General features: G+C 39.2%; 1 protein-coding gene across 1 annotated transcript in view; it reads right to left on the bottom strand.

Annotated features, from left to right (window-relative positions):
• The window catches only part of LRRC8C (leucine rich repeat containing 8 VRAC subunit C), a 38,303-nt gene that overhangs the window by 8,268 nt on the left and 21,850 nt on the right, over positions 1-8,185 (bottom strand). The window lies entirely within an intron of this gene.

The raw sequence follows: 8,185 nt of genomic DNA, 5'->3' as shown, positions 1-8,185 counted from the left end.
TAGGAAGTGAAACAATGTTTTGTGTAGTATGTTATGCCAATTGAGCTTGATATCCTTTGTGACTATGGTCCCGAGCCCACAGGTTCAACTGCCCAGTCCCTTTGGGTAGCTGGGTGTGTATTGTCTTCATTCTTGAATAACGCTTTTAGTAAGTTATGAATTCTGTATTGACAATAATATCCTCTCAGCACTTTAAGTATTATTCCATTTTCTCTGGCTTGTATTTGTGCTGATGAGAAGCTTAACTTTCATTTGATTTTGTTCTTTAGAGGACAATCTATCTTTCCCCATTGTAGCTTTTGGGAGCTCTGGTGGCATAATGCCTAAGGCATTTGACTGCTAACCAGAAGGCTAGTGGTTCAAACTCCCCAGCCACTCCTTGGAAAGGAGATTGGGCAATCTACTTCTGTAGTGATACTGCCTTGGAAAACCAAGGAGGGGTCATTATGAGTTGGATTTGACTCAATGGAAGTGAGTTTTTTTTTTTTATTATTATTATAGCTTTTAAGATTTTTACCTTTAATCTCTAATATTTTATGCTTTCACTTTAACTCCTTTTGATGGGTATACAATCTTACTCAGTACCTGAAGGTAGGACTGGGTTTTCTTCAACTTTAGAAAATTATAACATGTATAATTCAAATATTACTTCAAATATTTCTCTATCATTTCTCCCATTTTCTTCTACAATTCCTATTAAGTGTGCAAGACCCTCTCCATCTTCAATGTGTCTTTTCTTAAATTTTTTTTTAATTCACATGTCTTTTTGTGCTGAGCTCTGGATAAACTTAGAACACTTGTCTAATTCACTAAATCTCTGCAACTGAGCCCAGTCTAGTTATTGGTTTTTTATTACTATTATTCCAATGACTTTTTTTTTTTTTTTCATTTTCAAGGTTCCTAGATTAAAAAAAAAAAAAAATCTGCTTGTCCTTATGTCAGATTTCCTAATTTTATTATGATGTGGTATGCATCAATATTTCATTTCTTTTTTAAGGCTAAATACCATTGTATGAATACACCACATTTAATTTATCCATTCATCAGTTGATGGATATTTGCATAGCTTCCACTGCCGTAAATGTTTGTGTAGAAGTTTTTGTGTGAACATGTGTTTTCAGTTCTTTTGGATATATACCTAGAAGTGGGGTAGGTGGGTCATATGATAACTGTGTTTTACTTGAGTAATTGCCTAAGTATTTTCCAAAGCAGCTGCTCATTTTACATTCTGATACACCAGCAATGTGTGAGAGTTTCATTTTTTCCAAATCCTCATCAACAGTTGCTATTGTTCATCTTTTTGATAATAGCCATTCTAGTGGGTATTACGCTGTCTCATTGTGGTCTGGATTTGCATTCCCTAAGGAGCTCTGGTAGCGTAGTGCCTAAGGTACTTGACTGCTAACCAGAAGGCTGGTGGTTCAAGCCCACCAGCCACTCCATGGAAGGAAGGTTGGTCAATCTACTTCCGTAGTGATACTGCCTTGGAAACCCACGGAGTCAGGTTTGACTCAATGGCACATAACAACATCAACAACAAGGAGCTCTGGTAGCGTAGTGCCTAAGGCAGCTCAAATCCACCAGCCACTCCTCGGAAGAAAGGTTGGGCAATCTACTTCCATAGTGATACTCCCTCAGAAACCCAAGGAGGGGCCGTTATGAGTTGGGGCCGACTTGACGGCACATAACAACAACAGCAACACAATGACTGATGATGCTGAGCATCTTTTCATATACTTGTCTATTTGTATGTCTTCTTTGGAGAAATGTCTTTGGTGGCCTTAGTAGTTTTCTTCATGTGTTCTGGCTAGTAGGCTCATTTGGAGTAGGAGGTTGTTTTCTATTGTTTTTCATGCTCTTCTGTCATCTCCTGCACCCAGCCCCTGGCCTGAGGTTCACTACCAGGTCTTATCACAATGTCTGATGCCGCACTGTGATGTCAGGACCTCACAGTTCCAGTCAGGGTGACAGTGGGCAAGCTGGGTCACTTCCCTGGTGGGGAGGCTTCGTCATCCCCACCCTCATACCCCAGGTGAATGGTTTCCTCTGAAGTGTCAGCTCCAGCATTTAATTAATCACCATTTTATTCAGCTTTTTTTGGAAGTGGGGAGACCTAACACGGCCATTGGCTTCAAACAGTGATCAGCCTCCAATTTCTTATTGTGTACTATGAATTTTTACTTCTCTTTACTGGCAGGAACTGGGCTCCTGAATGCTACTGACTGCTTTTGGACCAGAGCCCAGCAGTTGCTTCAGCCTCACTCAATATTCTATTCATGCTCCTAAATCTTTATCTTGTTTTTGAGCCCATCTATGCATTTTTATCTCTTTTTATTTTCTCTTTCACTGCTACATGTATCGAGAAAAGGAGAGGGAGTATTTTGAAGTGTAGCACTGGCTTTACCATCTTTTCCTTAAGACTGTGTGTGTATACTTTAATACAAAAGTTAGTCTTGAGACAAATCAACATGATGATGAATCAGGGGTGCTTGGATAGAGCTAAACAATGTAAACATGTAAAGCCAGAAAAGGTTGTATTCCATATACAATTTGAACCAATAGCATATATTGTCAACAATAAAAATCTACTGGTCTCTTTTCTATGAAATAGAAATCAAAAAGCATTTCTTCAGTTTGGACCTAAATTATAATAGAAACAAGTGAGTGAGAAAATCTGCTATGTATGATAAAACGTTCTTTAACATGATATTGCTGTCAACATAGTACACAAAACATTGTTCTACATCCTACTTTGGTGAGTAGTGACTAGGGTCTTAAAAACTTGCAAATGACCATCTAAGATGCACTACTGGTCTCTCATTGTCTGGAGCAAAGAAGAGTGAAGAAAGCAAAGATGTATGGAAATAATTTGTCCAAGGGACTAACGGATCACAGGAACCTCAGCCTCCATGACCCTGAGACCAGAAGAACTAGATGGTATCTGGCTACCACTGCTGACTGCTCAGAAAGGGATCCAAATTGGAGATGCTGGATAGAGTGGGAGAGAAAATGTGAAACAAAATTAAAAAACATAAAAAAGAGCAGGATTACTGGTCGATTAGAGACTGGTGAAACCTCTAAGACTATGGACCCAAGTTACCTTTCTAGCCTGGGATTGGACTCACTCTGGTGGTTCAACTCTCAGCCAAACTGTAGACAGGCCTACATGAGAGATATGCACTCTTAGAACAAGCAACCATGGGAGATCAGAAGGGCAGCATTTGCATAGAGAGATAGCAAGGCAGGCAGGTAAGAGGGACACAGGGGAGGGGTAACCACAAGATGCAAGGAGGAAGTGGGAGGAAAGCTGTTACATTATGGAGATTGTAATCAGTGTCAAGAAACAAAATGTGTACAAACTGTTAAATGTATAACAATGTTACTTTATAAAATTACACCCAAATCACAATAAAACCTTTAAAAAAAAATCACCGTGCTTTAACTCAGTTATGGCAAGTTTGATACAAACAAGTAGACTAGACCCATTAGAAAGCAAGTGGGTAAAAAGGAAGGTGATTCCTTTTACCCTTCACTCTCTCCCACTCACAGATTTGAATACAGCTTCTTGGTAGTTCTAAAGGTTTCCACCATGAAGTTGATTGGGCAGAACAAAACAAGTTATCTCTGTGGACCTAAGAACAACCTAGCAAGAAACAGATCCTGAAGACCTACTCCCCAGGTACACTCAGAAATACGAGGGATGGGTTACCATTCATCAACTAAAACCTATTGAATATTTACTATGCTCTAAGTAACGTAGAGGAGCTCTGGTAGCATAATGCCTAAGGCACTTGACTGCTAACCAGAAGGCTGGTGGTTCAAACCCACCAGCCACTCCTTGGAAGGAAGGTTGGGCAATCTACTTCTGTAGTGATACTGCCTCGGAAACCCAAGGAGTGGTCACTATTAGTCGGGTCCAACTTGATGGCACATAACGACGATGACGAAGTGTCTAAGGCATTTGACTGCTAACCAGAAGGCTAGCGGTTCTAACCCACTAGCCACTCCTCAGAAGGAAGATGGGGCAATCCACTTCCATAGTGATATACCGCCTTGGAAACCCAAGGAGGGGTCACTATGAGTTGGGGCTGATTCAATGGCACATAACAATGATGACAATACCATGGCTTCCAGCCAAACAACAGACAGGCCTATGAGGTGAACCATTACACCTGGCAGGTAACACTCCTTAGAACAACCAACTACGGGAGATCAGAAGGCAGTATTTGCACAGGGAGAAAGCTCAGAGAGCAGGTATACACAGGAAAGAAGGACACAGGGAAAAGGTAACCACAGGGAGCAAAGTGAGAAGAGAGCTGTTAAATTATGGGGATTGCAATCAATGTCATGAAACAAAATGTGTATGAACTGTGGAATGGAAAATGAATTTGCTCTATAAACTTTCACCCAGATCACAAAATGATTAAAAAAAAAAAGTCAGAGCTCCGTGGGTCCCAGAGACAGGAGCAAAGATTTGCATTGGGAGGAGATGGGAAAAAAAAAGAAAAGATGAATTGTTACTCTTCCTTTTTGAGACAGATCCACTTCTGCTGGGTAAAAGGATGTAGGTAGAAGAGAAGGGAAATAACTTTCATGTCACTCAGTTATCAGTTAATGTACAAACATAAGTAATTTCTTCCAAAAATAAGATGCTGGAGGACAAAGAAAATATCTATGTTCAGAAGTTTTGAGACTTACCCTTTTCAGTGACAAGATTAACCCCTGAAAACGTAGACTTTGTTTCAAGTCTAACCACTGAAGATATTTTAAATGTAAAAAATCTTGGCGAAAAAGAAAAGGAACTGAAAAGGCAGGGAAGATGGCTCTAAAAGGGATGAACCACTAAATGCTTTTATTCTCAGCAAATGTCTTATTCACAAGTCTTGCTACTCTTCAAGTACCACTATAGGTGTATCTGGAGGAAATCACCAATGAAACACAAAAGTAGATACCCAGAGGAAGCACACATGCTGCGAATCTATCACCAGGACAAACAAGGTCCTTGTCTCCAGGGGAAATGGAAAAGCATAACTGTAAGTGGGTGACAGCATTTGCTGCCTGTTGTGGACACAGTATCTTCCTTTCTTTTTAATGATGGTGGTCAAAATTTATATGATGGCTAAGAAATAACACATTGTGTGTGCAGGAAATTTAGACCCAGATGCAAGACAGAGAGGGAGAGAGGGAAAGTGGGGAGAGGGGGGAAGAGGGAGAAACTAAAGCAAATTGTCAAATTTTAGGGTGTTTATTGATAAGTCAGGAGCTCTGGTAGCATAGTGCCTAAGGCGCTTGACTGCTAACCAGAAGGCTGGTGGTTCAAACCCACCAGCCACTCCTCGGAAGGAAGGTTGGGTAATCTACTTCTGTAGTGATACTGCCTCGGAAACCCAAGGAGGGGTTGCTATGAGTTGGGGCCTACTCGACAGCAAATAACAACAACAACAACACTGATAAGTCACAAAGCTGAGTAAAAGTTTGTTTTATTGGTTGCTCACTTCTCCAACAGTAACCACAACAAATAAAACCAAACCCACTGCCATTGAGCCGACTGGGACCCATAGTGACCCCCTAGGGTTTCCCTGGCTATAAATCTTTGCAGAAGCAGACTACCTCATCTTTCTCCTGTGGAGCAGCTGGTGGGTTCAAACCATCAACCTTTTGGCTAGTAGCTGAATGTCTTACCACAGCCCCACCAGAGTTCCTTTCAACAGTAATAGGAAAAGGAAAAGAAACAATTCATACCCTGGCACCTCTGAGGCATGTGGTTGATGTCCTTGGAAGAGAATCAAGGGGACTGGAGTGACGACCCATTAACTTAGATTTTTTAATTTTCTCAGTGATAAAGTATAGTAATAATACATTTGCTGTATATTTCTTGTGCTATAGGTTTCATCAGCACAAGATTAAAAACCAGGCATCAAATAAATCTTCTTGAGTTATGCATCAGAAATTTATTTCCATGCTTGGAGAGCCTTAAATGCCATTAGCCTGGTAGAAGGATTAAACACTATGGAAAAGCTAAAGCATGATTTTTTTTTTCTTTCAAAAAAACTGTTATAAAATAAACCATAATTCTTGAGTCTTATCATGATACAGAACAAGTACTAGTAAACCAGTTGCCATTGAGTCAATTCTGGCTCCTGGCAACCTTAGGTATGTGCTCCATAGGGTTTTCAATTGTTAATTTTTTGGAAGCAGATTGCCAGGCCTTTCTTCCAAGATACTTCTGGGTGGACTCAAACCTCCAACCTTCAGCAGCCAAGCATATTAACTGCACCACTCAGGGACTCCAAGTAATAGTTAAAGAGGTTGAAAATAATTTCAAACTATCTATCAGAATTGGAGTAGCTTTTAAGTTCTGATTTCCTCCCCTAACATGGCACCTAAATAATTGTCTACTTTCTTACTGATTTCCTTCTAGACTAATGAATGAACTCCTTAATGGTAGATGCCACGCTTTGTAGTCATTGCCTGGCACAACATATGTATGCAATAAATATGAGATGCATAAATAAAAACAAACACGAGGTGCTCTCTTTATCCCCTACCCAAAGGAAAATAAATCATTAACAAAAACAAGTACACATATATTTATATAATATGATGCCAGTGAACATATGGAAATATTTGACTTCTAGCTACCTTCTTTTGAGATGAAATAATTCATTTTGCACATCCTCCAAATTACTAGACCATGGCTGTATATGCCAAATATGATATGCTCTAAATGTTCACAGTGCCAAGTCATGTCAGCCTAGTGATTCCCAAACGCAGTGCTAAGTGCCGACTCATTAAGATACAAATATTATCTTTGAGAGGCATTTTTGTTCCTAAGTGGAAAAGAAACCATCATGTCTACATAAGGAGTATGTCTACATTTTGATATTTCTCTTTCTATAGGCAATTTATCACTGTAAATATTGGCACACGGACTTTCTTGTCAATGACATGACAATACATACTATTTTTTAACCTAGTTAGTCTGAGATTTTCAGCTATCAAGGGTGCTTGATTTATGTATCTCAATTTTATCTACTTTTTTTTTCTTGTCTTCTTTTGAGGGAAGCTTGCTTCAGGACTTCAGGACAAACAAGGAATGAGGACAAATGTTTCAACAATGAGGGTGTGGATAAGGTTCCAAGTAGTCTCAAAGGACCAATGAATTATTTGACCTATGATATTTAAGATTGAAGTGGAAGTCACCATTTCAAAGTCAAAATCACATGGGAAAATGCAATGGATAAATAAAAACTACAGGTAAAAGTTAGGAACATTCATTTTATTATGCATAGCATAGATCATTTGTTCCAGCTGTTGTAAGAATTTGAAATATTTACAAGACTGCTCTTGAAATAATGGCGGTAAGCCTCTTTTTGAAGCCATGCTCAGGGACTGAAATCTTCGTTCTGTACTTAGCTGACTTATCTTTCGATATCTTACAATGTACTGACAAATCTGCAATGAGGAGTAGGGTAACAAACATTGGGGGAGTCCAAAGAAACATAAATCCTCTGAACAAGCTATACCACAAAGATAGTGAACTCTAAACAGTGAAATGATCCAAAGCCAAAATAAAAACAAACAAACAAACAAAATTTTAAAAGGATTTTTCAAAAATGAGTATTTAAAAAAATTGTGAAGAGTAATTTTCTATAGACTCAGCTGCCAGATTTGGTACAATCTATATGAAGGAAGGGATGGTATAATTAATGAGAGAATAGCTATAACTTGTGACATCATAAAAAGCTTGCAGATAAGGCAAAATTCATGCCAATTCTTCAGCATTTGTATGTGTTGGAAGGTAAGGTAATTTTTCTTTTTCCTGTCATGTTTTTTGGACCCCAGAAATATCATTATTTTGGATAAAGGTCTTATACATTCCAGGCAAATAGATCTTTTAAAATAGAGGGTAAATTTCAGTTATGCACTTTTCTTGTTTTCTGAAACATCCAGATAATGGTTGATTTCTGGGGAGATCTCAAGACACTTCTTTGTTCTTCTTCACTCATTTCCAGGATGTGGTAGTTATGTTTGTGTGTCAACTTGGCTGGGCCTGGTTGAGTGGCTGGGCAGCTGGTGGTAGTCATTCCCCATGATGAGACTGGCAATCAACTCCATGGTGGGATCTACCACAAGCAGCTAAGTAGCTGCCTTTGGGATGTGGTCTGCTTCCTGTATATAAGGA

This window comes from Orycteropus afer, unplaced genomic scaffold, assembly GCF_000298275.1.
Source record: "Orycteropus afer afer isolate SDZICR_OR568_19922 unplaced genomic scaffold, OryAfe1.0 scaffold00482, whole genome shotgun sequence".
NCBI classification, from domain to species: domain Eukaryota; kingdom Metazoa; phylum Chordata; class Mammalia; order Tubulidentata; family Orycteropodidae; genus Orycteropus; species Orycteropus afer.
This window is presented reverse-complemented; position numbering and strand designations above follow the sequence as displayed.